The 24,329-nt window shown below is 33.9% G+C and overlaps 1 pseudogene; it reads left to right on the top strand.

Moving 5' to 3' along the window:
* Positions 1-23,795, top strand: part of LOC135197025 (E3 ubiquitin-protein ligase MGRN1-like) — a 99,005-nt pseudogene extending 75,210 nt beyond the window's left edge.
* The last annotated feature ends 534 nt before the right edge of the window (positions 23,796-24,329 follow it).

The raw sequence follows: 24,329 nt of genomic DNA, 5'->3' as shown, positions 1-24,329 counted from the left end.
CCTTTCACTGTGTGAAGGCTAATTGCTTTAAATCCCTTTCCCCAGAGTAATGAGACCAGAAATAGGCTTGACAAATTCAAGTTTTTTCTTTTTCCCAGAAGTTAAGGATTTTTAGCAGGTTTCAAAACTTGTCTTTTCCCAAAAAGGTTTAGTTTGTTGCGCTAGGGTGGACATGCATTGTACAAGCCAAGTACTATTTATAACTAACGGTAATGTGAAGGTTTAAGTAGTAATTAAGACTTGCCTGGTATAAGTGAAAGGGTTAATGTGATTATGTTAGTGTAGATTTGATACGTTTTGTAAGGTAGCATTGTGTATCTGTAGTTTGCTGATATGAGTAAGGTAGGCTGTACCAGTGAATTTATATTTTTCCAGCAGTGTTCATTGATTCTGTGCATTCCTGTTACAATGTTAATCATTGATAGCAAGATTGTGAACTCAGAAGCTATTGAATTTCTTTGTAGTTTTACGTAGATGAGGAAGGTGCCCTTGGAAATTGTTTCTTGTGAAGTTGATGAGCACTGTACTTTTAGTCTGTTATCTTTTTTGCTTGTCTTTGCACTTAGTTTCCCCTGTTTATATGTTTCAAGTTCTGTGAACTGTCTTTGATTAAACTTTTAACCTGCTCCTATCATAAACCTGTATGTTTACCTTTACCAGCCTGTGGATCCTGCAGAAACAAGAAGTCTACTTGATGAGGACAGGTCAGAGGTTGAAGGTGTTAATGGAAGCAGTGTAAGGAGTTTATCTCAGGGTGCACACCGCATTGAACCTGTGGATGAGCCAAGAGCACCCCAGGCAGAGGCTGAAGTTGATGATGAAGGGGATGAAAGCCAAGAAATAGAAGAAGAAATTCCAGATGCTGATGAAACCTCTGAATCACTAACTGGATTGATGGACTCTGCTGTGGGAATTGGTAGTACACAACAAGAGGAAGGTGATGATATTTCCCAAACAGTCACAGGATCCCCTATTTTGACACCAAGAAAGGTAAGTTCTCAAGTTTACAAGTATCTCTCTTAGAGGGATTTAATGTAATATAGTATTTAAGAAAGTATGACAGTCATAGAACTAAATGATTTTCATTTTTCTCAAAGGATTTGGGTTCTATTCCCTCTTGAGTCTCAACTAACCATACTAAGTTAAAGAATGTTCTTTTATTTTTTGCTCAAATAAAGTGCAAGCTGTTGATTTACAGATACAGTTTTCCCAGGTCTTGGTAGATCAGGCCAAGTCCTGAATTTTAGATTGTGTTTGATTTATGATTTTAGTAGTGCTCCTTACTTGTTTGTGTTGTCATTTACTGTTTGATTAAGACCTTATATCCTTATGGTTCATCAGACTTGTAGATTTTGATTGCTTCAGATCAGGCTGTGAGGGAGAAATACTCAATTTCTCTGGTCCCACAGTCAGAACAGAAATACAGTGGTATTGTTTGAGATCCACTTAGTAAAGAAGGAGGGTTTGGATAAAGCCTGTTTCATAAAAACTATGCAAGCATTGAGGAGAGCATTGATTTAATTTATAGTCAGCCAAAGTATAGTCAGCTTGGAGTCTGTCTGACAGACATAGACTATCTGGATCTGGTCAGGATAGTGTGATTGTAGACAGCGCTGGAATAGGTGCAATTTGACTATGATTGTCAGAAATGGTATAACACAAGAAAGACAGAAATGTTAAGGTATCTTGCACAAATTTTTTTCACCAGGAAACTTCTAGTATTGTCTAGAGTGCCAGCTCTGCAAGAATTAGTGTACGCTAATTACATGTACATACTGTAAAACTGTTAACTTGCATTGCAATTATTAACAAACACAAACATTTATTAACAAACAGAAATTAACTGTCTTAAAAATAACAAGGATCTAATATATATTCACCGAAACTTAAGGAACGGTCATTTAATGGAATTTTTTTTTTTAAATATATTACTTCATTCTATATGAACTTAAAATTACAAAAGCTCATAGAATAGTCCTGTACAGGGAGATAGGTGACCATTAGTTCTCAGTATTCACAAACTAAACAGTTACTAATTTAACTGAATATACAAGAGGAAGTAATGGGCACAAAATTAGTGCGCGGTCTCTGACCAGCTATCACCTCGTACGTGCAGGAGTTGCCAGATCTCACAGATTCCTTGCTTTACAATCTTTGATTGTTTTTAACCGGTTACCAGCTGGTGCATGGAAATTATCCAATTGTTGAAGACTGAAGGTTTGTTAGCTATGAAAAATACAAATTGATTAAAAATTTGTCATATTAACAAGGAGGAGCGATTAAAGTAAGAAATGAGCTGCCAAATTACAAAGGTGCAATGGAAATGCAATAAGGTGAGCTGTGAACACCAAGAGTTATGTGAGGGGTACAGGCATTCACAGGGGGAGTGTTCTTTTGCCAATAAGTAAGGATGGTGTGACCGAGATATTTTTCCATTGAAATATGGCATGATTGATAGGTTGCATCTAAAGTTCTGTTGAAACATAACTACATAACTAAACTGATTACAGAGGCAGAAAGGAAATTGATGGGTACCAAAATTGGCACAATCCAGTAAGATATTCTGCTAAATGTTTAATACTGAAAGAAATTATTATTCATCTCAGAGTATTTAGTATATGATGTCCCATTAAAGATCAGAAAAACTAGACTTTCATGAGATGGCCCGCATTTTTTTGTTACTTTAGAACTGACACTCTCCAGGCTCCTTTGTATGGCCCATATTTAAGTTTTTTAGTCAGTGGTGTAATTGTTTGATGGTAAATATTGAAGATCTTTCCTCCCTGATAGTTTTGATAGGTGCTTACAATCAAGGAGTTTTGCAAGACTTACTTCTCTAGAATTTTCTATGGAAAAATGCTTTTTAGATGAAGATTTGATGGCTTTACATAGTTTGGTAAGCTGCCTTAAATAGTAGTGCTACAGCCAGTGCTGTGTGAATTTATGCTCCAAAAATAAGCATTGATTTACTAGTATTTGGTATACCCTATTGGTTCCTTCATGGCAATTTAGGCGTTGTCCCCCACGTTGCCAAATGCATTTCTCTGGAGTTTTAAAGGCCTACCATTATCTTTTACCCCTTTTAAACCATGGGTCTGTTATTGTTTCCTGGGAGCCATATACTATTGGTTGATCCGTATTGCCTCGACTTTCCTTCGAAAATCTTTCCGTTCTTCTGAGTTTGTTTTTCTATAGGCCAACTGAACTTCTGCACCTTTAATTTACTTGTTTTTGTGTTAATTTACCTACATATATTATAAATTCTAAGCTAGCAGAAGCTCTCCCATTACTATATATTAATATATATATATTTTTTGATTATTGAGATAGATACTAATTATTATAATAGATATTACATAGATACATTACAAATAGTAAAGAAGATATATTAGTTAGTATAATATAGATATATTTATTATTATTATAGAGAAGTATAGTATATTAGTATACATATACATAGATTATCCTACCAATACAGAAATATACATAGCATATGGACACTAGAAGGTAACATATAACGGCATAATATATTACAGTATATATATAATCTATATAGATAGATATATATGATACAGATAAATATAGAATACTAGATATATAATAATATATATATTATACTATATTAATATATGTACACATAACAGCTACTCGACCAGGATAGATTATTACTCACGCAACTACAGCATACTGCCATATTATATAAGATATACCCAGAGTATATGATAGATAGCTATAAGATATATATATATATATATTAAAATTGATTTGTTTATAAAGCAGTATATATATTATAGATATATTAGATCTACAATAGAATATAACATATATTATATAATATATATATAATATTATCATATAAAAGTATATATATATGGATATAATATATATATACTATACTATATTTATATATATTTATATAATATAGAATAATAATATATATATAGATAGATATAATATATAGTACATAATACAATTTATATATAACATAATATATAGATATTATATATATATATATATATATAAACATATATATATGTGCATATATATATATATATATATATATATATATATATATATATAATATATGTTTATTATATTATATATATATATATATATATATATATATATATATATATATATATATATATATATATGAGAGGAGAGAGAGAGAGAGAGAGAGAGATGAGAGAGAGAGACGAGAGAGAGAGAGAGAGAGAGAGAGAGAGAGAGAGAGGCATAAGTACGTATACATAAATTATACAAGTGGATTTATCGGCAGCGCAGCTATTCAATTTATCATCTATATATGATATAGTCCTTCATTTCTTTCCACTAAGATTATTCATAACATTTTTCTATTCTTATATCTTCATAAGGGTTTGCCAAAACAAATAGATGAGTATTTGGGTCATGAATTTCATATACGTAGTGATAATAATAATAGACAAGAATGCCAAGACTACATTATATAGATAATATTACTGCACATTGTATATACAAAACTGTGAAGCAACAATTCTTCATTTATATATATAAGTAAATTAATTCTGGGAACTAAAAAAAAATATTTGCATTAAGAATGGTACCAGCCCAGCATGAAGGACAACTACCTTTCCCAGTAGGGGGTTTAATCCCGGATTTTCGACGTCTTTATGCTCTGAGGTCAGCTTCTCACCTGAGATAGGAACTGGCAGCGCTGGAAAATCTTTTTGCCACATTTAAGAAGACGTGTTGTTTTTTTATCGTAAAAGCCAGAAAATTACGAGGTCTTTTAATAATCAGCAAAAATTAATCAGAAACCAATTAGATTTGCGTTGTACAACTTATGCTACCTTCAAATACCTTACAACATGAGTGGGCATATTTGATTTGGCATCGCCGGTGACGGCTGATGCCCTACCCTTTTTGCCATCAAGGAAACAATTGGGTATAGTATGCAATTGCTTGGTTATGCTGGGAAAGATAATCCAGCATGCAGTCATGGATTACTTGGGATGACTGCTTGGGGTATTGGTTTTCAGTTAATTTACCAAACCTACTAACAATCTTTACATGTTTCACATTTAAATAGAATTATACATATGATAAAAGATTTTAGTGATTACCATTTGCAGGACTTTAATATTGTTACAGATATGGAGTAGTATTTGCTATGAAGTCGTGTTTGTTCTCTTTTACATGCCATAGAGGAGGATATATCATTAGTGTACATTGTTATTGAAAAGACAAGAGACATCTTTTCAGAAGTTAAAACACTGTACTGTGAACGTTAGGTGTGGAAGATAAAGATTTACATTTATAAAAGTACACTAATGATAGTAAGCTATACTTATATGACATAGAGAGATCTTGGATATATTATACATTAGAAAGTGAGATAATTAGTTTTCATATGCTTGGCATGACATTTAACTAGCATTGAACCCCCAGTTAGCTCTCGTCATTTCCCATTACAACATACCGTATATTTCCGTGTATAAGACAGCCTTTAGGTAAGATAAGGCCAAAAATCATGGCAAATTTTTTTGAATTTATCTCATATCTGTAGTATAGGATGACTTTTAAATTACGCATCGAAATGTTTTTTTGGAGAAAGTGATTATTTGCAAAAATTAAACTGTACAACCATATTAATAATGATGACTTAAATAGAGATTGTTTTGCTTGTTGTATCCAATAACAGTATTACTATTCTCATATCGTTACTGTATTACAGAATATATACATCGACATGCATTTGATATTGTTTACATTTTCAAAATCCCTGCTGATTTGAGTGTTATCGATATCTTCATTGCCATAATATGTTAGGAGAGATATAATTCAGAGATACCTTTTATCATAAATTAACGAAATTTGGTTGAAAACGTGCACATATATCTTTACTTCATTGTATATATAAGCATTGAGTAGGTGTGATTTCTCCAGTTCCGAACATCACTGCTGCCTAGCCGTTATTCGTTTTATTCACCCTCGGCTATAACCTCTAGCTTTAATTTACTAGTATTCTTTCTTGAGATCTCCACTGCATGAGAAAAGAACAAAAATGTATTTTAATTTTACTTTTGGAAGCCACCACTGAGAATCGGCAGGGTTTAACAATTTCAATGGAGCTCTCTTTAGTTGCTGAATGGAACTTAATTCATAGATACATACATTCCTTTCGTAAATGATCAAAGTTGGGTTTAACAAAGCCGAGTCTATATGTTTTTCACACAGAAGGTCGCGGTAAAGGGAAACCGTTGTTTTGTTTATGTTTCGTTGCCATTCTCAAACTACCGCTAATTATACCACAATAATGAACGATTATTATTGTACACAATCATCATTCGTATGCCTGAATTGTTCTAGAATTACAATTTTAAATTACAAACCGCTTTGCGTGCTGCCTCACTTGATGTTCGCTGCATTTATCATAAAAGCACGGAGGGAACGTGAAAATATAGTGTCATAAAATAATTTTAAAAATGCCATGAACGGTACCAAAGATGATTTGTACATTGACGACGAAGCCGAAGACGACTCGCCAGAACCAGACTGGAATCCCTAAGATGGTGGTACATGTGGTCAATGCTGTGATATATATGAGAAACCTTTAATGAAAAAATGAATAGGATGGTATCATAAATGTTATTACTGCTGTAATTACACTACCATTGAAATTTCTTAAAGGTTACCGAAAGATAAAGGTTGCTGTCAGCGCAACTGCAACTCGATGTTTACATTTTCTCAGCTGGGATCACATAGATAAAAGTTTCTTTCATTGATTTTGAATTATTCCTCAAATGGCTATTTGTTATAAAGATATGAAAATAATATACATGGTAAAATGGTTTTATTACCTATATTATCATTTTATTTTATAAAGTGAATCTTTATGTATGTTGGTGGTTATGCTATAGCACTGGGGCCGAGGCTAGCCTACAGATATGCATCTTAGAATTCAATGTTTGCTCTTTAGTATTGCAGTATAAGATGACCCTCAATTTTTAGGGGGGAATTTTAGGATTTAAAGGTCGTCTTGTACGCGAAAATATACAGTATACATTTCCTTTTCATTTTTCTACTTGTGTGGCTATAATTTTTATTTACATATTTCACTGAATAAAGAGACTGAATACCTACTTTGATGATTGTACCTACTGAATTCACTTGTACTTGCACCATCTATCACCATAAGAACAAAAAATTTTTTTTTATATTACAATTTGATGGGTTATGAAAGTTTCTCAGGCATAAGAGACTTGTCATAATAATGTCAGCATTAAAACTGAAAAATAAAAATCAGAAAAGGTATATAAAGGAAAAGTTTCAGGAAATATAGCACTGAAAAGTAAGTGGTGCAATCCTTGGAAAGCAGACATACAAAAGGCAGCAAAAGGAGTAGTATGTTTAGTGACATCCAGGAGTGAACTAACAGGCGGTGTCAAGAATAAAGAAGAAAGTTGGGTAGAATGGAATCAGTATCTCAATATGGCAGAGGAAATTAGAAAATATTCAGATTGCAAAGAATTGGGAGGAATGGAATGAATATCTCAGCTTGGCAGCGGGAAAAGAGAAAATATCCTGTACTGCAAAGAGTTGGAAGGAAAGGTATCCGAATCTCAACATAGCAGATGGACAAGAGAAAAATCCAAGACAACAAAGAGTTGGAAGGAACTGTATCAGAATCTCAACAAGGCAGAAGGAAAAGAGAAAAGATCCAGGACAATCGAGTAGGGAGAAAGAGAATCAGAAGCTCAACATGGATAGTAAATGGAATAGGAAAAATGGAAAAGACATAAAATGGGCAAAGTATATAAAAGATTAGAATGGAGAAATTTCAAGTGGAAGAGAAAGGAACACTGGAAACATGTAAACAATATTTTGAAGATCCGAGGCCAGAAAATTGATTCATACTAAAGGCTGTTGGCATGGTAGAAGGATCAGTTGAAAATGTAATTGTGTAAGGGAAGAGTTTGAGAGAGCCTTTTGGAAGATCTAATGGGAAAAGTTCCAGGACCATCAGGAATAATAAGCATGTGGGCAATACTGACCAGAATACATGAAGACATGATAAAGGGAGAGAGAAGACCAGAAAAGTGGGAATAGAGTACGTATATTGTATCAGTTGTAATATACAAATGTAATAATGGTGATTAATGACACAAAAGTGCTTTAGCATGTTGAGAAAATGCTAGAGAAAGTGCAAATAGAATTTCTGTGAAAAAAATGTTAGAATTGACCACTGTCATTTTGGTTTCATGGCAGAGAAATAAAAAATGGAAGTGTCTTTATTATGTGATAACTACATTACAGTATATAGTATTTTGATAAATTTTGAGAAGGCAAGTATTTGTTCCAAGGATTGGCACTGTTTATGATTTTAATGTAGAAAGCTGCATAGAAAGCTGCAAAGGGTTCATGAATGTAGGACCCACTGAAGTTCTTGAATGCAGATGACCTAGTATTAACAGCAGAATCAAAGGAAGAAGTTGAAGGATGTTTAAAAGACACAAGAGTAAAATGGAGGGAGAATATTGAAAATCAATGTTGGCAGAACAAAGTGAATTGAAAGGAAGCAAAGGGAAAATTATACAGGCAGTCCCCGGCTTACGACGGGTTTGGCTTATGACATTCCGAGGTTACAACACTTTTCAATTATATTCATCAGAAATTATTTCCAGGGTTACGGCACTTACGGCACCCATCTGACAGATGAAATATGACTCCAAAAATGCAAAATAATCAATATTTGAAGGATTTTTTGATGAAAAATACAATAAAATGCAGTTTACATAGTTATTAATATACCCAAAGCATTAAAAGTAAAGTTTTCTTAGGATTTTTGACGATTTTCCGGCTTACAGCGATTTTCTGCTTACAATGATTTTTGGTTTACGACTCGTCTCAAGAATGGAACCCCAATCGAAGGCGGGGACTGCCTGTACTGAGGAGATTCATATGTTGATTGATGCTGTGGGATAGGTATGGGGTTTGACTCAATGTTATGTATGAAATGTAACAAAAGGTGTTACAGGATATGCTCTATATTTCAAAATATATATGGAGTAAGAGTTTTTGATGCTTGAAATGTACAAGAGCAAATGCAGAAGAGGAGGAGGAGGAGTACCATGTTGTATAGGGGTGGGAGGCCTTAGAATAGGCCGAACATTTATGCTACCCAAAGGACATCCAAGACTGTGATGCAGGTGCTGAGAATGCAGCAAGGAAAAGAGTAGCAATGACGTTGGTAAAGTGGAAAGACGGTGCTAGGTTGCCTGAAGATAAAAGTAAGTAGTAAGCGGAGAAAAAAGCTTTTGGTGTGTATAAAAGGCCTTGGCTACTTTGTGCAACAGACTTGGGCACCGACAAAGAAACACAGTATTCTAAAATTCATAGTTGGGGTGCAGTGGAAAGATCATATTAAAAATGAGGAAATTTTAGAGATAGTATTTTAGCTAATGAAAAATAGATGAGCGGTCAGTGCCTGTATCCTCAAGGAATTGAGAAATTTGAAAGTTATATTTGGAAACCTACTGGTCTTTGTAATGTAACCATAAAATGTAAAGGTTTCCAGAATTAATATTCCTACTGTTTTTTTTTATTATGTTTTTTATTTGAAACTTCCATTACCCACTGGGTCTCATATTTTAGTTCAGTCATGTCTAAATTCTAATGGCATGAAATGGGGTATCCGCAGCTCTCTCTCTCTCTCTCTCTCTCTCTCTCTCTCTCTCTCTCTCTCTCTCTCTCTCTCTCTCTCTCTCTCTCTCTCAGCTGAGTTTTCTAAAGCCAGATCCTTTATTGTATAGTAAGTAGCTGTGCATTTTGCAAAGTTTCGTATGTATTATGAGAAACACAGTAGCTCACAAGTGGAATAAGTATTAAGTCATTGTTGCCAGTCATCATTATTGTTTTTTTTTCATAGTTACTTATTTGGATAGTTTTCCATTCACAGTATGATTCCCATGAGTAGCATTCTGAAAATTGTTTCATATGCTGTCAGAGCATATAGGAAGTTTATCAGATTTAGTAAATAGGTCAAAAGCATGCCGTTTCTCTCAGTAGCAACGAACCATTCTCTTTGTTTGTTATGGGTTTCTATTATGTTGGAACTCATTACTAGAAGCTTAATTCCAGGGTTTGTTTGGAGTATGCAAAAATAGTTTATGTATTCTGGTAATTCATATTGTAATAGTTATATTAGACTATGTTGGAGTTGTTTCATGCCTGCCCAAGGATGAGTGTAATCATATTTTTGTAATGTATTGTGCCTGAAAACTACACTATTTTATGATGTTTTGTTCTAGTTATGGGTTTGCTTGGCCAGAGTATAAATTTTGTGGTTAACATTGCATCCAATTAAGAATATTACTATGCTATACAGTCTTCACTAACCCTGAAACAGCCTAACAAGTATTTAATCCAATTTCTAGTAAATAAATAAATGACCCTCACTATGTCACCTTCTTAAGACATATTAATGGTGGAAGGGAATTTAACCCTTTGTGTCTTCTTTCCATGAACCTGGAGGACTTGGAAGGAGAAAAAGAGGTGATGAGCGCCGCTGATTCTGACCCCATAGATAGTGTGTGACTCACGCTAACCCTCCCTGCTCTTCATTAGTTGATGCCCTAAGCCACGTTATTGTGTTGTAGTAAGACCCTATGTTGTGTGTATGTCAGTGTGGTGGTGTAGATGTGTATGGGTGTGTGTGTTTGCTTCATGTTAAAACAAACTACCTGTTTATTTTTGGTATTTAGAAAGTGTGTCTCTTTAAAATACAGAAGTAACAGAAGTAAATTAGAACTTGTAGAAGCCCTGTTTTTGAGGATTAATTTTAGGTTGTATTTGTTTATCGTAGTTACGTATTTGTTTATCGTAGTTTCTGTCATGGGATGTCACTGTATGGTATCCTGTATTTGCATGATTTATTGTACAGATATAACATCACACATCCCACTTTGGCACTTATATAGGTACTATTGTACCTCCAGTTAAGTTATGCACATACAGTAATTTATGTGTGTGTGTGTGTGTGTGTGTGTGGGTATATGTGTTTGGGTGGGTGTGAGTGTTGCAGTTAGTTTATGTTGATCATTTTCATTTTGCTTGCTTGTTAAAACCTAAGCTCTGCATGTTGTATTATGCATACTAGCTTGCACGTATATGTCATGCATGCCACTTACAGCACATTTGTAAGTTACCAATGTGGGGATCGGCTTAATTTGTTATTATGTAATTTTAGAATAATAAAGATATCTGAATGATATACATAAGTTTTTTTTGTCAGGGAGTTTTGTTAAATATTTTAGAAATGTGTACAAAAAAATTTATTTAATAGTTGTTGCCTCTATACTCATGTTCTTGGAAAATTCATTAAATAGTAGTGTTACAGTAGTCAGTTAATAGAAGCTTTGTAATATTTTAATTTTGTTTACTATATTTTCAGTTTTGTAGATCATGGTCTATCTGTAAATCTGCATTCGATTTAGATATGACCTCTCAGAGTTTTTTATGGTGGTTCTTTTTTACTGTTTATCATTTCTTCATGAAAACCCTTTAATTAGTTCTTATGAATTACAAACCTATTATTTTATTACTATAGCATTATTCTTGGTTGGAGATGGGTTATATATCAAATCTTGAATCATTGTAATAATGAGCAAAGGTACTATTTGAAAAGTGTTAGTGGCATCTGAATGGGAACCTTCATGTCTCAGAAATACTCCCTTTCTTTTACTGTCCTGATCATCAGCAGTTGCTTATGATTGCATTTTTCACCTGACCATGATTTTCCATAACTTTTTACTTTGCTTATCACAGCAGTTACTTTAACCTTTGATGATTTTAGACAGTTGTGAAATATTACCTGTTGTCATCTGCAGTATGTATGTCGTTTAGCGGAATATCTCGGTAAAGGGTACTTAAGCACACTGTAGCATACTGCAGACATCACTAAAGGCTCATTTCAGTGGTCCTTTAACCAAAAGCTTTAAATTTCTGTGGATTTGTACAATTTTGGGTTCTGCTTACTCTCTTCCAGCCAGATTGCTAAATTTCCATAAACTCTTTCAGATTCCAGTGATAAAATTATGTCTGTATGAAAAATTTAATAAATTTATTGAAAGTATTTTGTACACACTTTCAGTCTGTGATAAATGATATCTGTGGGAAAATTTTACATTTCATTAAAGTACTTTATACATACTTTTAGATTCTGATGACATTAAAATTGTGACATCTTGATAAAAACCATAAAGATGACTAAAAGTATTTGCTTAGGAAAAACAAGAGTAAAATCATCATGATTATGACATTATCCATAGGTGACTAGTTTTGGGAAGGCCCAACAGAAACAAACATTTTATCATAAGAAATAATAATAATTACAAAAGTGAATCATTGCTTAATTAGGTAATCATTACAAGCAAATTTTGTGTATAGTATTTTCTTTATGACTTACATAGCTTGTCTAGGGAAGGCCCAACAAAAGCAAATGGTTTATCTTAAGAAATAATCTTTTAATAACTACTCAAATTAAATTATGATTAAGAGAAAGCTTAGTGTGAGGTGGATTTGGTTTGGTCAGCTAAAGTCAACACTCACTACTGCAAGCTGAATTGATAGTAGTGAAATGTGTCAGCAAATGTAGCTGCAAAAAATGGTCGTTACAAACTTGTAAAGGCATACTCAAGTCAGCAGATGTCGTCTGTAGTGTGATACTGAGGAAGGTATGTGGAGTAAAAGGAATATAGTGGTGAATCAAGATGAAGTGCAGTACAAGAGAAGAGAGCCTGTGTACTCTTGCAGATAACAAGCAGGGAAGAGGACAGAGAGGTATACTATAAGGAGAAGAGGTGGAAGGCTGAAAGGCAGGTTTCTAGGGCAAGAAGAGTTGGAAGAAAGGAATTCAGAATCTTGACGTAGCAGAAGTAAAAGAGATTTTCAGGCTCTGGGAAATAAAAATGTGAAAGACAAATTACTATGTACAAAATGGAGAAATTAATTCACGGAAGTGTGGAAGCAGAATTCTGTAAAATCACTTGAATGAAGTGAACAAATATGAACTGGAGAATGTTGGTATAATGGACCAATAGACAAACTAATATCTGAAAAACTTAAGAAGATCCTTAGGAAAACAAACTTGAAAAGCCCTAGCATCTTCATGAGTAAATATTAATTTGCTAAAAGTGGTTCAAGAGGAATTCAGTGATGAACTAACTGGAACAAGAAAACCGCTAAAGGAAGCCTTACGACCAGAAGAGTAATAGCATAAAAATGAAAAGATGTACATTTGAGAAATTGCAGAGGAACAAAACTATTGGATCATGCTTGTAAAGTATTGTCGAAAGATTGGGAGGAAGCTGAGAAAAATTAATGACTTGTCACTTTGGTTTCATGCCAGAGAAATCAGTAGAGGTACTGGTTATAATATGGCAGTCACAAGAAAAAAGGAGGAAGTGGTTATATCATGTATTTGTGACTCTTTAAAAAGTATTATGGAAATATAAGAAAAGTAGAGGTGGATGTTACTAAAACAAGTGATATAGAATGAAGACTGGTGGGTGTATCAGAAATATTTTGAGGTAGATGGTGTTGTCGTCATGGTTCAGCCCCAAGTCCTTTGCTGTTTATATGAGTAGAAGAAGTTAGGCTTCTTGGTGCTGCTATATGCAGATGACCTAATGTTAACAGTGGAATGAAAGAAGAATCTTTTATAAATGTTTAAATTGTGGAAAAGTGGAAGGGAAAGGAAAGGGGGTTGAAAATCTACTTGAAGTAAAAAAGAAAAAGAAAAAAAAAGCTAAGTTGCCTAGAAAGGAAGCAAAGTAAACAAGTAAACAGGAAAGTTTTTGTAGGAAAGATGTAGTGGAGAACTCAGTAATGTCTATCAGTAGCAACAGGTGATGTCACAAGAGAAGCTTAGCTTTGGAAACTACATATGGATTAAGGGAATTTTGATGTACAAATGTATGTATATGAGTACCAAGCACGAAAGAGATAAAGGCGAGTCACCATTTTATGGTGGAAGGGCATGTCAGAGAGTGGAGGTAGAATATTTCTATTACCTTGGGTACGTGCTGAAACCGTGGAGCAGGCACTGAAAGGGTAGTTATAAAAATAATAAAGAACTTAAGTTTGACTGAGATTTCTAAAATACCGGTAGAGCAAAGCGCTCTCTTAGCAAACCTAGCAAAAAATTTGTGATGTATTCATAAGAAATGTATTACTCTATGCTGCTGGAACTTCAGCAATGAGAAAGAAAAATTAAAAGATTTTGAAAAGAAGTGAGCATCAAATGCTAAGATTCATGGTATGATTGTGGGTGAAAGGTCAGTGTACAAACAAGGAAGCTACAGAGTTATTTGGAGTCCAGTGACTTAAAGATACGCCAAGATCTCAAAAATTGTGATGCTTTGGTTATGTGATTGGTCAAAAAATGGTTGGTAAGAGAAATTGTTTGGAAAGAAGTGGTATGAAGTCCAGTAAGTAGGATAAGGAACCCATAGAAAAGGATTGTAAATGAAGACCTAGACCTGGTTAAAATTGAAGTATAAAGTGCAAGACAGTAGAGTAGTAAAATTATGCAGTAGCACCTAGACAAGTGTACATTTTATCAGTTTTCTTGGTTTCTTTTTTGCCTGTATGTACCAACTTTTCCAGCTTTGCCCCACTCTAGTTTTCACCTTTTCAAGCAAAGTTTGTAGGCCAGGCCTTGGAGATTATATAATTGGGACTTAGTGGTCTGGTAATAGTACCAGTTATGTAGCAATAATGCTAATAATAAATAAATAATAATTAGAATACACTTAATAATATATAATAATAATAATAATCATCCAAATAAAAGATATGATTTAAATCATCATCTGGTAGTATGTACAGTACAATACTAACGGGTTACAATCGGGTTATCTTTTCACTTCTTAATTAATGGTAACTTGATACTGTATTGGGTCAGCCATTAACTAGAGTGTAATGGGCATTAGGAAAATTGAAAAATTTTATTATTCAAGTAATTTAAACATTTTCATTATTTGAATAATTGTCATGTGTTATATTTTATTTTAGATAGGCTGTTTTAGGTAAAATTCTGTTGGAATAGGATGATTCCATTCCCCAACTTATAGTTTGACAGTATACATACTGTATTTAGTTGTGAGGATATTTTTGCTTGTACAAATTGTACTAGTAAGTGAGAGTTTGGTTTAACAGTTTTCATTATGAAATACAGTACAATGAAAGTCTGGTAGAAGAAAGAACTTGAAGATTTGGACTGCTTGACTTGAGGACTGGCATTAAAGTGAGTATGTGAGACTGTGAAAGCTAAATTACATTGTAGGTAGTTTTTTTTCAAATAAATCGTAGGTTATACTTTTGGTAAATTAACTTAAGATTTTAGTGAACATCTAAGTGTTCATATTAACGTAAAACCTCTGTTAAATGTAGGCGAGCTGAATGCTGAATATCTGTATAAGGTCGCAAAGTTATGGTCAACAAAGAACAAGACACCTCTCTGAGGAGCAGCCCCCCATTGTTCACCTGTGAAATTCTCTCTCATGAACTTGACATTATTATTATTCTTCTTCTTCTTCTTCTTCTTCTTCTTCTTCTTCTTCTTCTTCTTCTTCTTCTTCTTCTTCTTCTTCTTTGAAACCACCAAATCTTTTCCTTGCTCTTGTAGTTTGCCTGAAGGATTTTCTCTCAAATGGTTTTTGAAAATTGTTGTGTCGCAAGATAAAATTAATGAAGTTGGACAATTAATTTGAAAGAGACCAGAGGGAATGAATGAATGAAAAGTAGAAGGCAGAAAGCATTGTGCCTCGGGCAGAAACAATGCTGCAGAGTACCTCGATACCATCTACAGCTAGGTTTTGTCTTTTTCCGTTACATATTCGTTGATTTTAAAATTGTTGTACTATTTTAGTAAAGAATTATTCAGTAATGTCTGATTGCAGTGTATTGAATTTTGATGTTTTAAATATTTGTCAGTGTTTTGCATGTCAGTGTAGCTTACATTACTCAGTGGGAAAATAATTATTTTGTAGGTATGTTTATATTGAATGTGCATGCAATCAAAATGAGTTGCACATGCACTGTGCCTAATAGTATGAACCTTCAGGAAGGTCATCCAGTTTGATATGGAAGTCATAGTCACAGTTCACTGGAGCAGAGGCTGAAATAGTACTTTTCAACAAGAGTTTGAGAAGCCACCCTGCAATAGAAGAAAGAAGATTGAGGGGAGAGGCAGGGGAAGGTCACTGGTCAAACAGCGTGCCTTTAGTTCAGTCTTACCAAGAAGTGTGAAGGAGGTGAAGCATCCCACATATAAGAGCAGTAGTATTTCAAACAAGAATTGGTAAAATCAACATCAAGTAGTAACAATAGCGGTTAAGAAGAGGACATACAAAAGTTAAACAAAGCATATGTTATTAAATAACATTGCAAAAAGTTAGGTATTTTTTTTAACATGCTTTTTCTCTTTTTCTTATGAATTTTCCCCTTTTTAGGAATTGCTTGTAATAAGTTTCCTTTCATTTGCAATAATTGAGACTAATTCGCTGCATATTTATCCCATGTATATATATTTAGTATACAATGTCTTATGTATACGCTCAAAAATAGAATACATTGAGTGTTAAACACTAAACTTGATGGAAAAAATTCTTAGCTGCAGCAGTATGAGTTTCAATTTGTGGTATCTGCTGCATACATCATCAGGAGGCCTTGAGAATCGGGAAATATATTGAAAAGAAAGTGGAAATGTAGAGTTGCTAGACATACTGTAGTCTGGGTAGTCAAGCTGGTGCCAGAGCCTCTAGGCATATTAGTCCCCACACGTTCTTGTATATTTGAGGTTCTGTCTCTTGGTTGGTGGTTTTTTTGGTTATGATTTTTTATCCTTATATTGGAAAATCAGTGTTGTGTTTCATAGGCAAGGTAAATTTGTCTATTTCCCAACCCATACTTCATGAGGGTGGGGATGAGCGATACTTGATTGGTTTTAAGTTGGGCTTATGGTTAAAGGGGACCTTTTTAAATGAGAGGCAAGTCTTCTGAAGTTGGTTGCAATTTATTAGTATTATTATGTGTAATTTCTTTCCTAGTTGGTCTTACTAAATGCTACTGCATTAAATGGTTAAAAATAGTACCTTACTGACAGTGACTTGTAATGGTGGTTTTTCTCAAGTAAGTGTGGGGCTTCCTCCAGTATGGCATGATAATTGATACAACACTTTATATTTCTCAATAATCTTTTAATTGGTGTTTTGGGTTTTTCATAATTAGATTTCAAGTTTTATTCTTCTTAAATGATAAGTTCTGTTGTGGTATTTTCTTCAGTTGGGTTTCAGTTGTATGTATCTCATTACATATAATTTTCTTCAAGTCTAGGGGGATTCGTACATTGTAAAGAAATTTTTTTTCTAAAAATAGTGTCGGTGATCTTCACAAGTTTGTTAATATAAAGGCTCTCCACACCTGTGGAGATTTGTCTTCCATGGGAGGAAAATTCACAATGACTTGGAGAAAGTGAACTGGTCATTTCAGGAGGTATTTATCTGCACTGAAGTTACTGTGGCCATGTGCATACTCCATCTTTTACAGTCAAAATGGAGTCTGTGTTTTGAACAATTTTGTTTCTTGGGGTTCCTTCTAACGGAGCAGCTAGTGTTTTGATTGCTAGAACAGCTCTGGACTTGAGGATGTTTTCTGCTTCAGTCTCCAGTAATTGGAGTGGTACTGTCAGTGGTGCACCTCTGGACTTGAGCAATTCTGTTTCAAGTTATTTGGCAACTTCAACCAGTTATCTGTTGATTCTGTCATAAAGATTTAACCCTTACTGGACAGGTAAATACGTATGTTATTTTCAATAAAATAAATTTTTGAACATACTCACCTGGTAGTTATATATATAGCTGACGTCAGGGACGTAAGCTATATATATAACTACCAGGTGAGTTAGATGTTTGAAAATATCGATATGCAGCTCCTCAGGCCGGGTAAACTTTGAGGTTGGCCAGATTATGAAAAAAAACACATCAATGGAAAGAGGAAGATATGGAAATGTACATGGTGGAAGAAAAAAATTTATAAATTTTCCCTACCTTCCACAAGAAGTTGAAAATGACAATTTACAACCCCTTGTGGGGCCTCTTTTACAAGCCATTCGTAAATTTTGCAACTTTGTAAGTTTTTTCTAATAAATAATTGTATTTTGTTTTGTAAAATTATAATTACTGCTCACACAATATCAAAACAGATAAGAAATCAAATCAGTAACAAATTCTTAGCGTATTTGTTTTAAAATATTTATGTAAATTTACCGATAATAAAGATTCAGTAACTTTTTTTCACTTACAGGTTTTTCTAATATTTCTTTGCACTTTTCTTTGTGAAATTACATTTACAAGCGACATACTATCGTAAAAGACAAAAAAAAACAACAGCAACCCCTTGTTATATTTACTAGCAAATTTACAAAAAGATGTCATGTGAGACAGAGACATAATACATTCCCCTTTGAAGTTAGAAGCAGAACAGAATTCCTGAGATGCCCGATTTATGGTTTTAGCCAGTGTAAAAGTTGCCATTAGTGAATTTATAGGCTATAGAAGTACTATTGGCACCTCTTTCCCTCCCAATTCTTTCCAAATCTATGGCGCTTGATATTGTTTATCTACAGGATCAATCCGTCCACCACCCCAAACCTGTTATTACTACTCCCGAGGATCAATCCATCCATTAAGGGTTCATATGTCAAGCAAATTGCCATAATTTTGAGTGTTGTAATTTTTGTGATCATACCCAAATTGCAGCCCATTGATTGAATCTCATTCTTTGAAAAATCATTGTAAGCTCCTCTTACTCAGATTAGCCAGTCAGAGCCTTTCTCCTGTTTGAATATGCTTTCCTTCTTTCTATCTGGGTTCAGAAACTGAACTCAGTAGAGTATTTTGTAAATGAACCTTGTGTTTTGGAATGTAAAATTGTGAATTACCTTTTGTATGCAGACCTAATTGCACATGTTACATACTGTAACATTAAAGATTAATAAAGATTAATGCAGATTATGCACAAGCTGATCACAGAAAATTCACAAGCATGCAGAAATCACAACAGGGTACATAATGTAAAGTTTTCATTTACAGCAAAGATTTTTGCAAGCACCACAATTAATTTTTACTCACAGCACAAGTATGATAGATGCTGTCTCAGAGAATGTGTGAGACAAATAGCTTTTGCAATGTATGAAAAAGGTACACAGCATTACATAGACAGTTTTCAATGCCATAGCTTGAGAGAAAATACACAGCATTAAACAGATAAAGGTGTTAAATTATTAGCTAGAGAGAAAGACTACACTAAATAGACAAATGTGCAGCACTAACTAAATACAGGTATCAATCTATCAGCTTGAGAGAAATACACAGTGCTAAGTGCACACAGTTGTTGAGCTAAGGACAAACTTGGACTGGCAGACAGTCCTTATGAAGAGTTTCCTGAACTGTCGATACAGATGTTAGGCGAAATGTTCCCTGTATTTTTTATAATGATACTAATGTTTTTCCAGTATTGAATTTTTAATATTCCTCTATTTAAAATTTCTTTCTCTCAGAACTTCAGAAGTCCAATTTCATGTTTTGTTAAGCACCATGATGTTTTAGAGTTCTTCACAAAAAAAAAACTACATGGTTTCTGGGATTTAAGGATTACAGAATGGTTTGGTTGGAACTGAAGGCACTTTCCTTTCAGCACCTCTACAAGATATTTATAAACGAGAAGGGAGTAACGTGGGTCATTGGTAAAACACTGAGCTTCCATTCACAATAGTTCTAAAGTAGGATTTCCTTTTAAGCTCAACTAGTCCACCCGGCTGTAAATGTATATACTGGTACTTGGCTAGGAGTCCAAGGCAGAGGGGAGAGTTGAGAACTTGTTTGTATCCTAGCATGCAAGTGTCTCGAAGAGAAAATCTTTCCATTGCTGTTTGATACTGAACTGACTGACTTGTCATCTACAGGTTTTCAAGAGTCTATCTCATCCTGTTGTTTCACAAGTGTTTCTCATCATCTGATATATAAATGCATCAGAATTATTCTTATTTTTGGGAAGGGTATTAATTGCAGTCAATACTCTGCTTTATACTGCCCCATTGAGTTCCTGTATTTTGGTTTGTCAGATCAGGTGTACTCTAAAGCTACCTCCATGTTTGTTCATCTTAGCAGTGTTGTGTTTTTATTATAGTTTGAGAGAGCAATTGGTATTTGGGAAATAATAATGATTACTTTTTCAGTTTGTCTTTCTTGAGGACAGTCAGTGTTTATGGAGTTAGTTGTATTCTGGTAAGGTCTTGGAAATCATTTTGTCTTCATACAAGGGCTGGTGTTTAAATGAGGATTATTGCCACAAATGATGAACATAATATTGTATTTGTATTTTAACTTTACATACTTTGCTTCTATGTATTGGCGTTCACACAAGACAGAACAGTGCCTCTCCTTTTCTTCCTCCACTTCAAAAAAGTTATCATGGAACAGATTTGCTGCATTGCTCATGTCAATGTTTTTTGTTTTTGAGTATAATGTGGATAACCTTTAAACTCATGGAATTTCCCACATTTCAACCTGATGATTATGATGTTTTATACTGTACAATACTGATATGTAATTCAGTAAATAGGGAGTATGTATATTCAACATTTTGGGCTCTTGATCTTTCAAAAACTAAACATACATCTCTTGGTACTGATCATGTTTAGTTACTGTATGAATTACAAGAATATTCTTCACCATGCTAAAATAGATGAGAAGGGGCTACAGTAGGTGTTTTAATAGATCATGCTAATAAACATCTTAGTAATGATGTGGTGGATTAATTGGGTCTGTCTGCATGTTTATGATATTTAAAACTATTTACTCTGTAGTATATGCCTCATTCCATTTCTTAAGCATACTGTATGTGACAAGACAATATAATGTTTTTATGTCAGGAATTTTTTAGTTTTTATTTCATTAAAGAATTACACTTTTTGCACATTAGGATTTAGTAAGAATGGGTGGTTTAATGGAGGCAGTTGATAATAGTTCTCAATTTTATGTCTTGGGGTATTTTGAGGAAAAGAGGGCAAAATCGGAACGGGAGGAGAGAAGAAAATTAAGCATTATGTCCTTTTATGCTCAAAATATTTTATGTAGGGCAATAGTACACAGAAAAGTAGAAAGCTTCAAAATTGACTATTGTCATGGAATGTGCAGACCAAGACTCGGAACAAGTTATTGATATACTACTGGTTTTCTTAATTTTATGATTATATGTAGTATGAAGGGTCATCAATTGTATTCCATCTTAATACACTATAGTATCTTGTTTGCAAAGATTGGGGATATATACTGTACATACACTATTTCTTGGTTACGAAGATTTGGGATAGGAAGTCTAGTCTCCTTTGATTTTTTCCAAGAAATGAGGGGTGAAGTTGAAGGTGGAATTGAGTGGGAAGAGACCAAAGCAAAACATGTAGTGCCAGATTAAAGTAGCTAATTACCTTTAGCACAATGCACTGTGCTGTTAATTTTGGGGCCCATGGGCAAGTAGCAGGATTCAGAAGTTCTTTAAGGAGGTTTTTGCCTGTTGCTTTGGAAGGTGCTAGAACAAATTTTTGTGGGTTTAGAGAAATGTCCTGTGAGTGAGTTGTTGGCAGTTGTTTTCATGATAATATATTTGATTTGCATAAGTTTTGATTATCATGCTTCTGTTTTTATGGATTTTTCTTCACAGAAGTTTTGTCAGGTGGATTTAATATAAAATTAAATGCATATACAAGAAATAACCTGTAACAGCACAGTATGTTCACCAGTGACTTTCCACTTTCATTGTTCAAGTTTTCTTTCAAAGAGGAGTGTTGAGGAAGCATTACAAATGGTGTTTTTTTTTTCAATGGTAATAGAAGCATCTTTTAGTGTTGTGTTATTTCAGATTTGTGTTAGTTCCTTGAATTTAAAGACAGTAACCAGTATGATGTTATAAAGGAATGTGGTTACTTAAATTATGTGGTACGTATTGTTTTTGCAACACTAGAGTTAACCATATTCATTTATTATATTTTGATCTGTCTTTTTTTCCCTTGTCACAGACTGGCCGACGTGGTCACAGTGGTGTGTCCTCAGATTGTGTTGCGCCACCTTCACCTAGTGGTGGTGGTGCAGCCTCCAGTCTCAGCCATCAGAGTGAATCTCTTTCCCTTCCTGGAACTCCTCTCAGCAATGCTTCTGCCATCAGCAGATCATCTGATGCTTCCGTCAGCTCTGCTTCATCCACCCGGGCTTTGCTATCACATCCAACAGATGGGTCCCCTTCTAGTGTCGTTTAAGGATGGTCCGTGAAGTGTATTGAGGTTGTTTAAAGATCTGTATGGTAAAGATTGACTGAAAAATATAATTTATTAAGTTGATATTAGCTTAAAAATTAGTCACGTCTACTCTGTTGGAATCAGTCTCTTAAGGGTTAGAAGATGGAGAAAAAGATGGAGAAAATTTAAATCCTTTTTTTTTTTATTGTATGTTACATCTTTAGACTTTTTATACTCGAGTAAGTGCTGTTTACTGTGTAGTGCTTGTGTCGATAATAATTGCCTGTTTAAAAATTAAATATTTTACTTAACATTGTATTTTTATCTTGTTGGAACAGGCTAGGATTCACAGTTATCAGTTTTTTCACAAGGACTGGGAAATAATTATCCAATTATCTAAAATATTAATATTGTAGAAAAAAGGAAAATTTATGGCAACTTTCTTGGGGTATCTATCGCGAGAGGTTTTCAGCCCAATTCCTTGAGATTTTGTGACCCCAATTGGAGTTTGTTGCCTTTAATAAGAGGATTTTTTTTACAGAATAAGATATCTGCAGTTACTAATGCCGTGGTAAAACTATTCTTTGACTTATACTGAGAGTTAATTTGTAGGAAATGGACAGTGAGTAGTGCATCTTTTGTTGAATAGTTTTTGGTTCAGTTCTTTTTCAGTAAAGCTTTTAACCATGCTTTTGCTTTGTGTTATTGTATTATTTAAGTGTATAATACTTTGTATCTCCTTGAATCATCAAGCAAGTGTATATCACTTTGTATCTCATTGAATCATCAGTTAGTTTTTTATAATATTCTTGTACAGTATCTATATATGGTCATATTAATATTCTGTTAACACTCTTCAAGACATTTATATCTAAATTTCTGTCATCTTTGAGTGACATTAATAGTGTTTTTCCATGTTTTTTATCATTATACATACTTCCTATGGAATTATGATTTGACATGAGGATAGAAGACTGTGCTGACTTTTTCAAATAAGCACTAATTATTGATAATCAGCAGAATAGTAGTTATGAAGGTTTTGGTAGATTTGTGGTCTTGTACCAAAAAATGGTGGCTTTGAAGTTTATTTTACTCTGTAATTGATTTTTCTTCTTGAATTCAGGGCTGACCTTTGCCAGGTGGTAGCTGATAACACCCTTCAGCTTTTTTTTATTTTTCTATACAAAGAAGCCAGGATGAGAAATCAACACATCACAAATTTGGATTGATACTATGAACTTGAACCTGTTTCTAGTTTGTTCTGTTTCACACACCTAGGCATTACCAACACTGTAGTAGAAGTTGGGGGTATCCCTGACCATGTTCACTTTAGCAAACATCATGAGATGGAATTTGAAGATTTGACGTTGAATGAAATTATAAACAACTAATGCCAGTTCTGTTTGAGTGATATTGATTAAAGCTCATAGATTAAAGGAATTTAACAAAACCTGGACAAGTCGTGTTTTAGTTTACTTGCTTTGAATTACTGAGATATGCTCCCTTACTCTGTACACACAGGGTAATTTGACCTGCGGTTGGATAGTGAGACTTATGCATAAACTGTTTAACAGGACTTCGTGAAAATTGTTTCATTAGATTCTAATGTTTCTTAGAAGTAGTGGTGCAAAGAATTATGCGAACAAAGGAAGAAAATTCATTAGTCCCAAAATTGAATCCACCTGTTAACTGTGAATATTCCACCCAAATAGAACATTTGGAGTCTGAATCTTGGTATGTGCTTATGATTGGAGAAGAGACTGCAGCTCAAAATATCATATCAAAACCTGGTTTTCCTTGTGATATTAATATTTTGGCAGTTGGAATACATCACTTTTTGTTCTTGAAAACAGAGGAGGAAAATATTTCACTCTGCTCTTCTGCATGTGTCCAGAATTTCATATATTCTTTATATTGCTTCCACATCCACATCTTTGATCTGTTGTAACAAGTCATGCTTGTATTATATTGTAAAGCATTGTGAAAGGTGTTT

This window comes from Macrobrachium nipponense, chromosome 18, assembly GCF_015104395.2.
Source record: "Macrobrachium nipponense isolate FS-2020 chromosome 18, ASM1510439v2, whole genome shotgun sequence".
NCBI classification, from domain to species: domain Eukaryota; kingdom Metazoa; phylum Arthropoda; class Malacostraca; order Decapoda; family Palaemonidae; genus Macrobrachium; species Macrobrachium nipponense.
This window is presented reverse-complemented; position numbering and strand designations above follow the sequence as displayed.